General features: G+C 47.6%; 1 protein-coding gene across 2 annotated transcripts in view; it reads right to left on the minus strand.

The window, feature by feature from the left end:
• Positions 1-7,659, minus strand: part of PIK3C2B (phosphatidylinositol-4-phosphate 3-kinase catalytic subunit type 2 beta) — a 66,303-nt gene extending 58,644 nt beyond the window's left edge. Inside the window, exon 1 of one of the 2 annotated variants that reach the window (XM_072759377.1) lies at positions 7,522-7,659. The gene's annotated coding sequence lies outside the window, so the exon portion shown is untranslated. The remainder of the gene's footprint in view (positions 1-7,521) is intronic. The other variant, XM_072759378.1, reaches the window with a different exon arrangement.
• Between the last annotated feature and the right edge of the window lie 9,051 nt (positions 7,660-16,710).

Here is a 16,710-nt window from a genome sequence, read left to right on the forward strand (position 1 = left end):
GCACATATCAGGGGGATCCCTGGGTGGCTCAGCGGTTTAGCGCCTGCCTTTGGCCCAGGGCCTAATCCTAGAGTCCTGGGATTGAGTCCCGCGTCAGGCTCCCTGCATGGAGCCTGCTTCTCCCTCTGCCTGTGTCTCTACCTCTCTCTCTCTCTCTGTCTATCATAAATAAATAAATAAAATCTTAAAAAAAAAAAAAAAGCACATATCAGGCACCCAAAATGATTATTCTTTCTCTTACCTGAATAACTAACGTAGCCTTCTAAAGTCTGTCTCCCCACTAACCCCTGAAGCCCTATGCTCCTCTGGCAAGAAAACCCTGCAGCAATGGCTCTATTCACATCATCCTTCTGAAGAAAAGGTTTCTAGCTCTCCCGCTCATTATCAGACATTCAAGACTCCCCACACCGAATCCCAGCCCTGTGCCCCAGCCCTGTGCCCTGCACATTCCCTAAATGCTGAGGGTTATTAACCATTCCCCAGAGCCATGAGTTTTCCCACAAATCTTCAGTCATGCTAGCACCTTCTGGAATACTCTGGCTTGCCTTCTTCAAGTGCCTGCTCTTATATTTGATCCTTCTCTCACCTCCTATGACCTAAAGTGACTTTCACTCCCTTTTGAACATCTTTAAGTATATACAGCATTTACTCTGTTTGGCATTATACCTACTAGTGATGGGAATTAAGATAATTTTTATTCATGTAGGTGATTTATAGATACAAAGCACTTTCACAGGGGCGCCTGGGTGGCTCAGTCGGCTAAGTATCTGCCTTTGGCTGAGGTCATGATCTCAGGGTCCTGGGACCGAGTCCTATGCTGGACTCCCTGTTCAGTGGGGAGCCCACTCCCTCTATCGCTCCTGCTTGTGAGAGTGCTCTCTCTCTCTCTCTCTCTCTCTAATAAATAAATAAAATCTTTAAACAAACAAACACAAAGTACTTTCACAGACATAAGCCCATTCATCTTAAGAATAGGAACTATCTCTTATTTACCTTTGTCTTCCCCACGATGCTTAGCACAGTGTTTTACACCAGGGACACAGCCCTTAAATACTGTGTTCTGAGCATGGTCAGACCAACTCAGAGGAGAACATTTAACATCTCCCTGCTGCAGGGTTAGAGATTCTGAATGAGGAAGGCAAGTTGTAATTTATTTTTCCAGGCTCATACCCCATAGCATTTATTCAACTCTCAAGAGTTTAGAGGCCCCAAAATAGGAAGCACTATGGTCCCAGCTTCTATACTTCTCTGAAATGCTGCCTCAGATTACTCCAGCTCTTGAGGCAGCTGTGTGACAGCTGCCTCGTTGTGAGTTTATAGGATTACCTCCCGTCATAAAGCAACTCATCCATTCACTTGCAGCTTTTGGAGTACAATGTGGTTACCTCAAGGTCATGGACCATATTGAAGTTTATATCCCTCTAACATAACTGTAACTACCATCATTTACTAAGCCCTTACTACGTAGCAGGGGCTGTGCTAGAGTACACTGAAATGAACTCATTTCATTTTTACCACAGCCTTTTTTTCCCCCCTGGTATTATTATTTTCCCCCATCTTACAAATGAGGAAACAGAAGCACAGAGAAATTAAGTAACTTTCCCAAGATCATATGACTAGTATGTGGGAGAGCCAGGTTTTGAACCATCCTCTTACCTATATACTGAATGTATACTGCCCTTCAGTTGATGAATCAGTAAATATAAGAATGAAGGAACAGAGGCACTGAAGATATTTTTGTTGGAGGAAGAATTACCCGACCATTGATTAACCCACCTTCTGCCTCTACGCTATGTTACCTGTAGGACTATCAGAAGAGGCTCTTTCAAACTCCCCCCAAGTTCAGGTGGATCTACACGTATAGAATCCCAGTCGGCAAAATAAAGATGCTCGGTTTAATTCTTAATGAACTAAGTTCTCCCAGAACACAAACTCCAGAAGGTCAGGGAATGTGTCTGTCTTCTTTACTCCCATGCACTGAGGAGAGTGTCAGATACATTGTGAATAAAAGATAAAATACAAGCTCCTTCAATGGCTCTAGCCAGGTTAAACTACTTTTACGTCACCTGCTTTGCCTTTCACTTCATCCCCCACCCCAATTTCTACTCATTGTTCTGATCTTGGCTGACATTGAACTTCTTCCAGGAAGTCTGACTACCCTCAATGCCCCACTTAGGAGTTTTCAAAGCATCCCATACTCACCCACTCACCCACTCCACAGCCTATATATTTGTCTGTAGTCCCCACTCAACTGAAAGTTCTGGAAGGCTCTCTGCCCTCATCACTTTGAAAGCCCTGAAAGTCATCAGTAAGCCTTCAAAAAAACATCTGTTGAATGAATGAGTTCTTTTTAAACATTATCTTGACTTATGTCCCTTTGTGACCATAGCTTCTTCCACAGACAACTTTGAGAACAACCCTTTCTGTTGTCAACTGACTCTTGGGGAAACCCCATCTCATTCAGAACTTGGGCCTCACCGACACTTTTTTTCTCAGAGGTCCCTTACAGGGGAGCACCGAAGGAAGAAACAACAGGTGTTGGAGATATCCTGACCTGGATTCAAACTTTGGTTCTGCTCTAATTATCTTTGGCATGTTTCTTAATCTTCATTTCAATCAAGCCTAATTGGAATCTCAGCTATCCCATTGGTAAAGGGGAAGACACAATTTCATCCTCATGATTTTCTCCAACATTAGGGGAAGGGGAAAGTAAAGATAATGTCTGAAAAGTTACAGGAGGACAACACCTGAAACTAATATAACACTGTATGTTAACTGGAATTAAAATTAAAACTTAGGGGGGAAAATAAAGAAGAAAAGCTTAAAAAGTAAACACGCAAGCAAGCAAGCTACCAGTGGACCACTCAATGCTGCTGGCTATTCTTCAGCACACGCTCTTGACTTTCTTGGTACTTGAACTTTTGCTCAGGTGGCTCCTTTTTGCCTCCTGTGCCAGAACCATTTGCAACAGTGTTGTCAAAATTGCACTTCAGAGAATTTGCCAACCCCTTGGAACCACTCTATCTTTCAAAGTCTCTTGTCAGGGAATTATAGCTATCTTTTCTCTTAATCAAAAAAAAAAAAAAAAAATCTGCCTTCTTGAAGTCTAGAGTGGAAATGTGAAACCCTGGCCATAATATTTTTTGGGGTAAAATAAAGATGTCTTCTTTTCCCAGGTTCCCATTAATACCCAATTTGCAAACAATCTCTCCTTTTTGGATCAAAATTAAATTCACTTTAATGGTGCTCCTTATCAGCTTAACTTCCTCTATTTACCCTTAGGAAAACATAACAGCATGGTGAATCAAGAAAGTGGTAGATGCTCTGCTTCCAGCAAAGCAGGGCCCTCAAGAGATGTCTCAACTGTGGAAGAGCCCCATCATTACACTTACCTGTCTTCTGGGTTAGTTTGGGACTTAAGACAAGAAAGGCTCATATCCATTTCTTCTCCCTAGCAAGGCAAAATGTAGCATTTCCTCAAAATGGAATCTTCTTAGTTCTTTCCTCTTTTTCCCCTCACCCTATGTCTTCGGGTCTGCTGCCAAGGGTACCAACTACATGAAGATAGAATAACTTGGCTGGAGAGAATGCCTCCATACAAACTTACTCCTGGTGGGCCTGGCCTTAGCCAGGCACCAGACATGGGCAATTGGCCATGTTGAGTAAAGCAGCTCTCATTCCTGACACTCACCTCCATTTGGGGAGGATACAGGGAGAGGAGATGAAGAAGAAGCTAACTTCTAGGACAGGACCCTCAGGAGCACAGACTTAGGACACACAGAGCATAGTAGGAAGAATTGCCAAGAAGAAAAGAAAGCACTGCCTCCAAGGAGATTAATCTCATGGTGTCTAGGGTTGGTTGGCTAGAGAGAGGGAAAGGTCTAGGAAGGAGAGAATTGAACAGTGTTTTCAGGAAGGAATAAAGGCAGGAGTAATAAAGCATTGGTGAAAGGAAAACATTCTCTAAAGAGGCAGATGATCTCTGGTTCCTTTTGGAAGTACTACTGAGCCTTTGCTGGATGAGACATCCTGTGGAAGTATCCCAAAAGAGGAAGGAATGAATTGTTAGATTCTTTCAATCATAGGTTCTGTACTCTGCCAGAGGATTATTGAGAACCTCTTTCCTCTTCCTTCTCCAGACTTTGAGGGCCTCTGCCCTGAAGTATGTTGTCTTCTGTGTCCTTAATGTCTTTAACCAACATAGAAACTCAGGGTGAGTGAATCCCATCACCAGTGCCCTAAGAGAATTCCCCAAAAATAAAGTCACTGGCAGGGTCTACGTATGACTCTGAAGTGCTGCAAGACAGGTCCTGTCATTGGTCATATGTGGCCTATGGGGCAAGCATAAAGTTCTAGCACCACTAGTATCTGTGACCTTGGGAGAGTGACGACTTCTCAGGGAAATGAGAAGTCCTTTCCAGTTCTGAAGCCTTAGGTGGTCATAGGATGTGCAAGAATAATAGTCTCCTAAGTTTCATTTTATAAGACAGATGCAAAATAAAACAGATATAGAAATACAAAAACAAAAGATTTGCCTCAATTTTCTGGAGTACCCCAAGTCCCAAATCTCTTATTAATGTTGCCCAGAAGGTAGCAAAAGTACTTGACTTGATTATCCCCTGTCTTCTCCTTACACTGAAGGTAGGGATACGAATGAGAAAGCAGAGAAAAGCTGGCAAGGAATTCGCATACATGTGCCTTCCCCAAACACCTGGGAATTCAGAAGGAGCTATGCTGGGCCCTGCCCTTGAGAAGTTTAATATCTAAGGAGTGTCCCAGTCTGGTGACATGTCATGAGCGTTCAAATCAGGGAATCTGGTAAAAATGAATTCCATGACTCTGCTACCCCTTCTCGTTCTCCGAAGACCCAAGATGTCTCTATTAGTGGTATCGAAGTTATGAGCACAGGGTCTGGAGTGAAACAGCCTGCTTCAAATCCCTCCTCTGTCATTTATGAACTGATTGACATCAGTAAGTGTTAGCTATTATATTATTTGCTAGCTCAGCACTACCCTGTCAATGAATAGTAGCCAGAGTTTGAGGGCTGTTTCCCCCTTTCCTATAAATATTGTTAAGCAGTGTTTCCTTCCCTCTTGGCTCCCATCCTGCCAAAGCTTTTTTAAAGTACACCACCACCCCCCCCACCACCACCAAAAAAGAGAAGTAACCCAAGAAATAGATACCTTGGTATTGGCACACTACTCTTCCCTTGTCCCATGTCCCAGAACATTCTCTATTCCATCCCTTTCTCCCATCCCTGTCCCAACTCTCACCAGTTCTCCCTCCCTTGTTACCAAGGTTAAAACTCAGGGCGAATGACACGCATTGATACAGTACTCTGCAGTTTCCAGAATGCTTTTGTACACATGATTTTATTCAGTTCATGGTAAGCAGGGTATTTCACCCTTAAAACAGTCTTATGAGCCAAGGGTATTTTCTCTCCCATTTTACAGATGTGCAAACTAATTCTTAGGTTCACAAGTTGTCCATGCTCACACAACTAGGAAGTAAGTTACACCTGGACTCAAAGCCAAGCCCCCTGGCCTCAAAACCACCCATTGTTTTCTCTACACCTCAGCATTATCATGTCCAGGTTCACATTCTGGGAGCGTGGGGAGCATGAGCAGCTTGAAGTTTATGGCCAGTCACAAACCCCTCACAGGAAACGAAGTTCTCTCATTTTTCTCCCTGCTGGATGTGGCAGGGCTGTCCAAACTGAAGGACTACCCAGATGAGGTACCTGCAAAGCACCAGGCCAGATGTGGTGAGGAAACCAGAGAGGGGACCAAAGGCCCACAAGGCTGTAGGGTGTCTGCTAGAGGGTCATTATGTCATGGCAAAGACCAAGAGCATTCCAGGTCATTGGGCAATCCCAAAGGAGCACCCCAGAGAAAATTGTGAGGCCTCAGATCCCCGGAGCCTTCCTCAGCCCAGCACACCCCCCTCACGGATGCTTCCAGGGAGAAGAAAATGCACAGGCTCCCTTCTGGCCAGGGCCGAGAGCTTGATCAAATTCAGACACACACACCCATGCACACTCAGCAGTAAATTCAGAGCCATGGAAATCAAACCTTAAGCTCACCGAAAGGCCAAAGGAGAAGCAGCCACAGCCTCAGTCCCGGGCTCCGGCTCGCAGCCACCATCTCCTCAGATGCTAGCTGCCAGGCAGAGCTATAAAATGTGCCTCTACTTAATTTTTCCATGGACACAACCCCAGATGGGAGTGCCAGGCTCTGGAGGAGATGCAGTTCTGAAGTCTCATAACCTCTCTGCTGTAGTCCACAGCTGGACTTGGGGAAGGAGGAGTATCTGGGGATCCAGTTTGCCACCCCCTGAAATGTTGCTCTGCCAATACCTTTCCAAGGCCTAGTGTAGTGGTAGAGTAAGTTTTCATTCAAACTGATACAGGTTTGGAATTCAGTGCAAATTGCTTACATCTGCTTGGCCACATCTCAGACAGGTAGTTTAGAGAGAGAAGGAGGGCAGTGTTGGCCCACTTCTGGAAGCCCCGCAGCTGTGTGCTCAGGAATCTGGTGCCATGCTGGGACCAGCCAGCCGGTACGAAATTCCCCAACGGAATTGAGGGGAAAAACAAAACAAAACAAAACACATCAGGGCAAGAGGGGACGATAGATTCCATCCCAGGCGTGGCTGGTGGAACTGGGACAGGGGAGCCACAAAGACCCCGAAAGGGGGTGGGGACGGAGGGGGAAGAAGGTTGGCCTGGAGGAACCAGAGCAGTGGCAGATTCTGCACACACACACACACACACCCCTCAGCCAAGCAGGGTGTGTGCACTAACTAACCTCATACATTCGGTAATCTCTTCTCACAGCTAGGAGCTTGCCAAGCCCCTTGGCTCCCCACCCTACCCCACCCCGGCTTGGCAGCGTCCCCCAGGCTTCCTGCTGCTGCGATTGCTCCCCGACATCAAAGCCGCCGCTGTCGGGAGCCGAGCAGGAGACAAGTGCCAGCCAGGAGAGCAGCGCCTCCCGGGAGGGCCCGGGAACTCAGGCCTGAGGGTCCCCCTCTCCCGCTCGGCTTCTCCTGCTGCTGCAGTACCCTTATAAGGCAGGAGCCACGTCTGCCCTCCGTCTGGCTAAAGCGTGTATATATTCCCAGGCTAGATGCTGACTTTTCACCCACTGCAAGGGAAAGCAGCACCCCACCACCCCCACTCCGGGGCAGGTTTTGCTTTTTATTTCTTATCTTAAACAAACCCCCGAACCATTGGTTGGTTCAGATCGCCTTGCAGCTGGGAGCCAGGAAGTGTGTTTAGAGAAAAGGGGTGGGAAGGGGGTGCCCGGGGCCGAGGCGCCCCGAAGCGGCTGGGGCGGGGCGGGGCGGCGGATGGAGTCGGCAACCTGCAGGGTGCCGCGGGCTGGGTCTGTCGCCGCCCCGCGCCCGCGCCCGCGCCCCGGCCGGCCCCTTGCATTGTGGCGCCTCGGCTGCTGCCAGGTTGCAAGGGGAGCCCCTTGACCCCCGCGCCCCCGCGCCCTCCGCCGGTCCCGCGCGTCCTACCTGAGCTCGCTGCGGGCTTCCCTGCGAGCCCCGACGCGCCGTGTGCCCCGCTCCGGGCTGCCCGGCCCCCGCCCGCGGCCGGGCCGCTCCCCTCTGCGCGCCGCACGCCGCGAGCGCCGGCCCTGGGGGGCCCCGGGCGGCGGGGAGGCGCCCCCGGGCGGCGGGGAGGCGCCCCTGGGCGCGGGAGCCGCTCGGGGGGCGCGGGGGGCGCTGGCGGGGGGCGCTGGCGGGGAGCGCTCCGGGCCACGAGCGCGCGCGACCCGCAGAGTCAGGCCACCCCGGGGGAGACAATAGCGGGAGCCGCGGGCGGGAGCGGGGAAGCCATGTCCCGGAGGCCCGGCGCACTGCTCGGCGACAGAGGCGCGGCCGGCCCGGCCCGGACAGGCAGCCGCCCGCCGCCCGCTCCGCCCGCTCCACCCGCAGCGCCCACTCGGCTGCGAGCGCGAGCGCGAGCGCGGGCGGGGCGGGCCCCGGAACCCCGGGCGCCTCCGCCCTCCCCCTCCCCCTCCGCCTCCGCCTCCTCCCCTCCCCCTCCCCTCCCCTCCCCTCCCCTCCCTTCCCCTCCCCTCCCCTCCCCTCCCCTCCCCTCCCCCTCCCCCGCGGCCGTCCCAGCGTGCTCGGGAGCCGGCGGCCGCGCTGCGCTTCCCACTCGAGCGCGGCCCCTGCAGATGGCGGTGACTCTCCCCTGCGGGCACCCCTCTGCTCGGCTGCTCGGCGTCAGAGGATGCCAGGTGGTTCCGCTGAAAATGAACGGCCCGTCGGTGCGAGGACTTCCCCCCGGGGTCATTCGGGTGGCGGCGCCTGCAAAAGCCCCCACCTGGAGGGCGCAGGCGGGGGGCGCTGTCCGGGCGCCGAGCGCTCAGCCGTGCGGGGGCTTCTCGGCCCAAGCGCCCGGTGCGACCTGAGCCCCGGAGGACCGCGATCCCCAGGGGGAGGGGAGCTATAGGGCCCTCCGACCCGACCGTGGCAGGGGAAAACCCACTTCGTTCATCACTAGGCTGTATGTTTAAAATTTGGACTCTTAGTGCTGTCTTTGAGCAGTGGTCTCTAGAAGAATTTTCCTAAAGACTCCACCCAACACAGGCACACAGGCACACACGCATCATTAATTGGCCAGCTCCTCATTTGCATTTGCTTTGCATAGTAACCATGATCTTTGATCTCAAAGTACAATTTCCTCAAAACTTGAGTTAGTTCTCCCCCCCCCGCCCCGGGGGCCCTCCTTCCTTTCTGGCGGGTCAGTAAGGATCAACACCTGCTTCCCAAGCCTCCCTCCTCTACAATTCCCCTTCAGGTATCAGGGTCTCCAGGCTCCCAAACTCCTTTGGAAGCCTGAGACTCCCCAGCCAGGGTTTCCATGGAAACGTCTGCCAACCTACCCCTTTACTGGTCTCAAGGAAATATTTGTTAAAATGCTACTGTTTCAGTCTGTTTGGGGTTTACTAGAGTTAAAAAATATATCAGGAATATCAGGAAGACCTCTAAAATTTCCTCATTAATACAAAATTGTGCAAAAACCCAACACGATTCTTAGATTCATAGAGTTATAGAAATTGAAGAGACTCCAGAGCTCAGTAAGAGGATATTTATTAGGAAGAGAATTTGATTAACCAGAAGTCCTACAGGGGGAGGAAGTGTAAAAAGTGAGTTCACAAGTCAGGACTTCTTGGGATATTGTTTTGTTCTCATAAAAGATGAAATCTAAGCGAATGCAAAGGACCCTTAATTGTAGGTGACCCTGAGCAAGACAGGAGGAGGAGAAGCCCATGAAAGGGGAGACTCAAGCCTGTGTTTCTTCTCTCTGCCCTCTGCCATGTGACTTCGGGTAGTCCACTCCACCTTCTGAGCATCAGTAATAATATCAGCTTCACTTAAGCCACTCGGGGCTTTTGTGAAGAGCAAATGAGAGGATGTATGTGAACCATTCCGATGACTATAGACAGAATGCTCTGCACGTACATCAATCATAATGGAAATGTGATCCTATTCCTAATCCTCAAGAGCCACAGGGGATAAAAACACTCATTCATTCATTCATTCATTCACTCATTCACCACTTGTTCACAGTATAAATATCTGTGACCCTGTCATCAGGCTAAGCTCCGAGGCCTGAGAGAACAGAGTGACCTAGTGGCCGTCAGTATGTCTGTTGCTGGAGTGAAAATTTCCCAAATGGAGAGCTAACAGGAAATAGGGTTGAACTTCAGTAGGGTTGAACATTTTATCAGAGACTTTATAATGCACTTTGGAACGGAGAAAAATATTTCCTTATAAGAGAAACCAGGGCATGCCAAAAAATTTAGATTTTTTTTTTTTTTCCCCTGCAGGTGACAGAGAACCCAGGGTATAGACAAGTGGAGCTGGGAGTGATATGATCAGAAAAACCTTCTGGCATATTGCATAAGAGGATTTGGAAGATGCTCTGTGTATCTTCCCTTTGCTGCTGCAGACTCAATCTTGGCTCTCTGGCTTCCTAGTATGGGATGGCCCCTGGGAACCCTGGCCGGAGATTGGAAGGAAGGGGGTCGAATAGGTCTGGATATTTGTTTCTCAGGATTTCCCTCTCTTTGGAGTCACCGTGGGCTGGCTGCCACCCTCACCCAAAGTTCACAGCTCCCTCTGGGTGGTTCCCTCTCCCTCCCCTCTTTTCTCAATTCAGATATCTCAATTGCCTTCTCTGGCCTGGGGGTGAAAATTTGCTTTCCTGCTGGCCCTAAAGTACTGCACACTATTCCTGTAGCTTTCCTTTACCCTGCTGACCCTTTGTAAATAGTATCTTCAAAGTGGAGAGTGCCATTTGCTTCCTGCCACGTTAGGAGTACAGGATGACAGCTCAAGGAAGTTATGGCTACATTCAGAGTTGCAAGATCAGAGAATCTCAAAAACTGGGCCAGGGCTGTGACAGTGAGGATGGAAAGGAAAGGACAGACACACAAGATGGTTAGGAGGTCAAATCAATCATATTTGATTATAGATGTAATGTAGGTAGTGGGCAGAGGGATCTAGAATCACTCTCTACTTGATGCCATGGGAATTAGTGGCAGATGGTGCCGTGCACCAAGTGGGGGACTGGAGTAAGACAGGGCCCAGGTGTTGGGGGAGCGAACATAAGTTTAATTTTGGACATGTTGGGTTTAAAGCATCTGTGGAATGTTTAGTTGAGGATGTCTAGCAGAATGGATTTATGAAACCAAAATCAGAGCAGAGGTATAGACAGGTGATGGCAATTTTGGATTCTTTGGATAATAGATGGTTGTGAAGCTGTGGGCATGTGTGAGATCACCTAGGTGGGCGCAACAGAGAAAGGGCCCTACCAAAGAAGCTGAGAAGAAACAACCAGGTTGATAGGGAAAATCTGAGACCACAGGGTATCAGAAAGGAGGGTGGGAGGAAACGTCAGTGAAGTGACCAGAACACAAGTTTGGCAGAAGGGCAGGGCTAGAAAATGCCCTTTGCATTAACAGGAAAGTCACTGGGATGCTGGTATGAGAACAGTCACAGTTAAACCAGGCTCCAGTGGGTTAAGGAATAAAAGAGACACATGAGGACATTGAAGCTTCTTTCTAGAAGCTTGGCAATTAATGGAAACTATAAAGCAGTGGATAGGGGGGTGAGGAGTGAAGGATCAAAGGGAAGATTTTTGTGATGGCTTTTTCAGATTGGAAGAGCTTAAACATACTCAAATGTTGAAGGGAAAGACCAAGGAGGTAGAGGATTAATAAAAACTGTGACAGGGGATCCCTGGGTGGCGCAGCGGTTTGGCGCCTGCCTTTGGCCCAGGGCGCGATCCTGGAGACCGGGGATCGAATCCCACATCGGGCTCCCGGTGCATGGAGCCTGCTTCTCCCTCTGCCTGTGTCACTGCCTCTCTCTCTCTCTCTCTGTGACTATCATAAATAAATTAAAAAAAAAAAAAAAACTGTGACAGAGCAGATGGACACACAGGGGGTGGATGGGAGGAATGGGGTTGCTTGGGATATCTGAGAGGAAGGGTGCACAAGCAGGTACTTGCATAGGTTGGTAAACCTAGAGGTGAAGAGTTAACTGGTGGTCTGTAAGCAATCTCCTGAAAGAGAAGGGGTCAAGCTGGGCTTGAGGACTTAATGAATGTAGATATGGTTAAAATAGCCATCAAAAGGGATGAGAATGGTGGCTTCTTAGAGAAATGGAATTGTCGGCAGAAGCAAGGATGTGGCTGGAATCAGGTATTCTGATACATAGTGGAAGTGATATTTACATTTTCATCCTTTTCTTCTGCTGCCCTGGGAAGACCAGGTGTAGAATGTTAAATTGGGGCTGGGGTAGGATGTTGCAGAATTGGTACAGTTGGAGGATAGAGGGGAAAGGAGGTTCCTGACAAAAAAGGAGGTGTCCAAGGAGTGACACAAAGCTGGAGAAAGACTGAATCTTGAGGAAGGGAGTTTAGGGGCCTGGCTACCTCTAGTTTTGCTTCCCTCTAATCTCTTCTCCAATACCTCAGCCAGAATGATCTCTCTAAAGCAGACACCTGCTTCCCTTGCTTAATTAACATCAACTAGCACAGAAGCTCTGTGAGGGCAGGGGTTCTTTAGTTGTTGTTGTTGTTGTTGTTGTTGTTTTCCCTTTAGTTCTTAAACTTCTGTATTCCCAGAGTCTGGAACAGTGCCTGGCACATAGAATGTGCTCAATAAAATTTGTCAAATGAATGAATGGATGACTCCACGTAACTCTTGGATAAAGCTCAAACTCTTTAAGAAGGTCAACAAGGCCTCTCATAATCTGGCCCTTGCTTTTCACTGTAGCCTCAGAGGACAGAGACTAGAGACTTTGTCTTGTTCATCCTTGTACCCTCAAAATAGCACCTACCATATAGTGGGCATTTAATAAACGTGCGTTGAGGGGAACCTGGGTGGCTCTGTAGGTTAAGTGTCTACCTTCAGCTCAGGTCATGATCCTAGGTCCTGGTCCCAGGGTTCTGGGATCAAGTCTCACCTACTCATCCAGGAGCTTGTTCTCCCTCTCCCTGCCACTCCCCCTGCTCATTCTCTCTCTTTCTCTCTCTCTGTCAAATAAATAAAGAAAATCTTAAAAAATAATAATAAATGTGGGTTGAGTGAATAACTCCCTCCCTCATTCCAATGAAAACTCCATGTTGTTTCTGGAATACATGTGATTCCCACCTACTGGTCATTCTACAAGCTCTTCCAACTGCTTGGAAAGGGCCTCCTACCCCAAACCCCACCTCTGTTGCCCTTCCCCTTATGTGGCTGTCTTTCTACATGGTAAGTAGAATAATGGCCCCTGCAAAAGGAATAAATGTCTGCTTCCCAATCCCTGGAAAGTGCAAATATGTTATCTTACATGACAAGAGGATTGTGCAGATGGGATTTCAGTAAAGACTGAGATGAAGAGATTAGCCTAGATTACCCAGGTGAGCCCAATCTAATCACATTAGTCCGTGAAAAGCAGAGCACCTTCCCCTGGTGAAGTCAGAGGGAAATGTGGTGATGGAAGAATGGTAAGAGGGATACAACACTGCTGGCTTTTAAGTCGAAGGATTGAGGTCCTGAGCCAAGAAATGTGAATAGCTTCTGGAAACTGGAAAATGCAAGGAAACAGATTCTTCCCCAGAGCCTTCAGAAAGGAACACAGCCCTGTTGACACAGTGATTTCTGCCTCGTGGGACCCATGGTAGAATTGTGATCTACAGAATTGTGTTAATCCACTAAATATATGGTAATTTGTTACAGCAGCAATAGCAGACTAATACACCCTACAATTAACTTTCCAGAAAGCTACCCTAGAGTGCCTCCTGAGCATGTCTAAATACACCCAAGAGCTGCCTGGATTGTAACACTAATCACAGAGTGTCAAAACTACTTGTTTGCTTTTTTCTGAATTGGGGAGGGGACAGAAGAGGGTAATTAGACTATAAGCTACTTAAGGACCCAGCACTCTCTGTTGGGTTTACCTTTGAATTTCTAGAACTAATTTATTGCCTGATCCACAGCTGGTTTCAATAAATACTTGGTGAATGTGTGAATGAATGAGGACCTGGTTATTAGTCCGGGAGCAAGTGGTTGAAATGAATGAAAGGAAAGGGTGTGTGAATCTGTGCTGTGTTCTCGGCTAGGGTTTATCTGTAAAACAATTTTAAGCTAAAATCGCAAAAGGCAATGTTGGCACCATTTCCATTTAAAAATCCTGCAGTAGACTCCTCAAAAAGATCCAAATATTTTTGAAAGGTGAATAGATGTTGTAGATGGGGTAGGGGAGTTCTGTAAATATTTGGTGGTCAGATTGACTTCTTCACTTCCATTGAATCCCACTGGCCTTGACATCAGTCCTGTTTTTCTCTTACATCTTTTCACTGATCCAGGACATTTTAGGGCTGTCTGGTTCAGGGAGTATTTATCCTGGTGTCTGAGCTGTTGGTGCTGTTCAGGATTGTTGGGCTGCTAGCTTCCCTGTATTTTCAGAGAGAAGAGGGGTGGGAGGGCTCACTGGAACCCCAGGCTGCTCTCACTTGGTTTGGGGTCTCCAAACAACTTCTCTGTACCATGCATCTCCCTGGTACCTTGTAATGGTCTTAACTCCAAAGACTCTATACAATGATGATGGTAGACTGGGCTTTGTGTAGGCAGCTACACTGGGCATTGGTTTGGGAAACCCTGGGAAAGCCTCCCCAAATTAAACCTTTCCTCCTGACTTAAATCCCACCGTTAGAGATGTGATATCTGGCTCTTCAATACAATTGTATTCAATGCACAACTATCCATGTGCTTTCCCTGCCTTGTGCCACTGTGGGACTCTCAGGATGAGGAAGACACAAAAGACTTCACTGTGTAAGGCGGCTGCCCCCAGGTCCCTGTGAAAACACTTTCCACTCCAAGGTGTAACTCCTTAAGGCAGCTGCAGGAAGAGGACTGTGTCAGGATTCAGGATGATGTCACTGAGAGGGCAAGAAGTGGGAGAATCGCGAGACCTTCCTTGCTCTACAACCTTTTCCTGCTCTGATACGGAGCCAGTGGTGATTTTCCAAGACAGATGAGTCTGGTGAATGGGGAGAGGGGTCTGGGTGGGGGTAGAGGTGGAGGGTGGGGAGGGAGGCGGGGAGTGGAGGGGTTGTGGCAGGTAAAAATGATCCGTCTACAAATTAGTGGGAAAACACCTGAGACTAATTTAACACCATATATTAGCTGTACTAAATTAAAATAAAAAATTATTTTAAAAAGGACAAATTAGTGGGGGAAATAATGCTTAAGAAATGTGGGGCGGGGTCCCCAATATAGAATCTGTGGGTTTAGACTGCCCTCTAGCGGGAGGATTAAGTTAGTTCGTGGGGAGTGAGAAGCTTGAAGAAACTCCAGGAAGGGTCGACTAAATAGTACATGATGGCACTCCTGCCCGGTGTGTGGAAAGGCAACGTGGGGATAAGCAGATTCAGTTCCTGCTCCCTCAGGTGGGACATTGCAATGTTAACAAACCAGACTTTTGATTCAACTTTCCAACTTTGCTGTTGCCTATGTGATGTAGTTTTTTTCTCTGGCCTGAAATAAACCTGGTCAGCTGTCTCCCGCCTATCTCTACCTCCCTCCATTTCAGCCACAGTAACCTGTTCACCATCCTTCAAACCCAATTTACACTCCCCACTTTCCTTCAGGGCTTACTGTTTTTCTTCCCACTGTGCCTGGTTTACTGCTGTGGAAATAGCAGGTACTCCATAAGCAAATTGATGGGTCAATCTCATTCAATCTGTTCAACTTTTAACAGCGGGTTTATTATCCTGAAGGAAAGGGAATAAAGCCACTGGGGGGGGGGGGGGACAAAAAAGCCTTCAAGACCCTCTGTTCCTTCCCTATTAGGGATCCTGGACAGATACTGTTTCCCTTCCTTAAAAAGAAATGGTATAATGCATTTCCATATCTCCTTCATAAAAACAGAGCAAGAAGTTTTTGCATTTAACAAAGTGGGTGCTCAAGAAATGTCTGAATAAGTAGAAGACAAATGTCTGCTGGCTCATTACAATTTACTCTGTATACTTCTGACAGTTACTTGCTTAAATTGAACTCTGACCATGTGCTTTTCTTGCTGAAAACTCGAGGGCCACCATCCTTGTTTTATAATCCAGGCCTTTCTATCCATGCTCATCTCCTGCCATGCTGTACTTGATCCTTATTACTGCATTTGTCACTTTGTTAAAGTGGTTTGCTTAAGGGTCTGCCTTCTTTCCCAGGCTGTGAGCAAGATCTGTGTCCTTTTTATCTTCTACTCTAGAGCTAGCGCAGGACCTAAGGCATAATAGGTGATCAATAAATGCTTGTTCAGTCATATCATTTCTTCCTGTTGCATTTTGAGTCCATTCCTTCTAATTTTATTTACAATGGGAAAAGCAATAGCATGGTAAAACTTTAGATTTAGAGGGTATCCTACAGGTCAACCAATCAATTCCCTCGTTTCGTAGATATGGAAACTCAAGCCTGCTCAGGCTCACATAATTTGTGGGTCTTTGTTCTAAAAGAATCAGACAATTGTAGGAAAGAAATCCCTCCAAGCGAGGCTGAGCTATTTTATTATTCATTGTGTTCAGAAGCCTCAAGTTCCCAGAAATAAAAATGAATTCCCTTATCAGTCTTCAAAATTTCATAATCCTGTGTTCCACACCCTATGTGTCAGGGCTGATGAAACTGATTTTAGGGAAAACTAGGCTGATCTGGAGGTTTTTATTCTTAATACTCCATGTTGCTCCCACTGCAGCACACTAATACTGGTTGAGGATGGCTCATTTTGTGAGTCTGACTTGAAAACTGCCACTTGCCTGGGAGGTGGGGAGAGGCAAAGCTTCAACCGAAGCCTGAACTGAAAGTCTAAGTTCCTTCTCTCTCAATCTAAATTTGGACTCACCTTCCCACCGTTACTTCTATTTTCTCATATTAGTTCTGTATTCATGAATCAAATTCCTTCTTTTGTGCTGAGGAATGCTTATTTAACAGCTACATCGTCTGGCGAATGGCAATGTATTTTTCATTAAGGGGAAAGATACTGTAATCTGGTTCTGTAGAATAATGAAAATTAAGAGGTCCTATCTGCAAAGTGATAGATGAAAGACAGAAGAATTGTAGTAAAAAGAAGTTGCAGTTCTGTCTGAAAGTTTTCATGTTGGTTGCCTTGTCTTGTAAGTTATTACCATTTCGTTTCAGTTTTGTAGAT

Source organism: Vulpes vulpes, chromosome 5 (genome assembly GCF_048418805.1).
Source record: "Vulpes vulpes isolate BD-2025 chromosome 5, VulVul3, whole genome shotgun sequence".
In the NCBI taxonomy this organism is placed as follows: Eukaryota; Metazoa; Chordata; class Mammalia; order Carnivora; family Canidae; genus Vulpes; species Vulpes vulpes.